We start from the raw sequence: 1,178 nt of genomic DNA, 5'->3' as shown, positions 1-1,178 counted from the left end.
GGGCTGGAGGGGTCAGGTGACTGGGGGGGCAGGAAGTCCCTTTGCCCTCTGTTCCCCCTGTCTTACCCCTGCAGCCTTCCTGTCCCCACCCCCTGACCCCACCATCTGCACTCCCCACCCCCTGCTCCCCAGAACCTCTGCCCCTCTCCACAATGTCTGCCTCTCCTCCCTGCCTTATTGTCAGACACTGCTCAGGCTATAGTCCCTCCCCAGAGCACAGTACATAGAAGCACAGCCCTTGCTAGCTGCATAGTAGTGTTGGTGCTGTTGATTGGCTGGGCAGGTAATGCAGCAGTGTCTGGGCAGGGGATGGAGTTTCCATGTGCTCTATGCCAGGGAGGGAATCCAGCCCAAGCTGGACCTGAGCTGCACCTGATAGTAAAGGGGTGGGGGAGCTAGAAGTACAAAGGGGAAACAGTTGTGTGTGTGTGGTGGGGGAGGATGCTGCTATGGTCTGACTCAGGCTGTGGCTTTGTATGCAAAATCTAAGTTGGGGGGCTTTCCTCCCCATATTATGACTGAAGGAAAAACCTTGTCTTAGATTTGAGTAAATATGGTATATTTTATTTATATACACACCGACATACACACACACATACACATGCCTAGTCACCACTAGTCAGTAAGGCTGCCTATACATGTGCTCGTTGGCATTCTAATTAGAACAATTAATCAAGTCTGCTCCACATTCTAATTAGAACACTTCATCATTTCAAAGGTTTCATAGATATCAGGGCTGGAAGGGATCTCGGAAGATCATTGAGTTCAGCCCCCAACCCCAGGGGTAGGAAGTCAGCACGGATCATAGGATCCCAGCAAGATAAACATCCAGATGTCTTTTGAGGGCGTTCAAAGTAGGTTCTTGAATCACCTCTGGTGGCAATCTATTCCAAACCTTGGGGGCTCAGACAATAAAGAAGTTCTTCCTTATGTCCAGCCTGAAATAGTCACGGAGGAGTTTGTGACCGTTCGATCTTATCATCCCTTGGGGCGCTCTGGTGAACAGACGTTCCCCCAGATCCTGGTAAGCACCCCTGATAAACTTATAGGTGGCCACCAGGTTCCCCCTGAGCCTGTGCTTTTCCAGCCTGAAGAGTCCCATAACTCACAGCCTCTCATCATAAGTTCTGTTTTCCTGACCTCTGATCATGCGCATGGCTCTTCTCTGCACCCTCTCA

The 1,178-nt window shown here is 50.8% G+C and overlaps 1 protein-coding gene across 1 annotated transcript in view; it reads right to left on the bottom strand.

The window, feature by feature from the left end:
• The window catches only part of C2CD2 (C2 calcium dependent domain containing 2), a gene marked incomplete at its 5' end in the record, with an annotated part of 88,821 nt that overhangs the window by 17,140 nt on the left and 70,503 nt on the right, over positions 1-1,178 (bottom strand). The gene's annotated exons all lie outside the window — the stretch shown is intronic.

The sequence above is a fragment of the Gavialis gangeticus genome, unplaced genomic scaffold (assembly GCF_001723915.1).
Source record: "Gavialis gangeticus isolate Ggan-Ray unplaced genomic scaffold, GavGan_comp1, whole genome shotgun sequence".
Lineage (NCBI taxonomy): Eukaryota > Metazoa > Chordata > Crocodylia > Gavialidae > Gavialis > Gavialis gangeticus.
The sequence above is the reverse complement of the archived record's forward strand: the minus strand, read 5'-3'. Positions and strand labels throughout refer to the sequence as shown.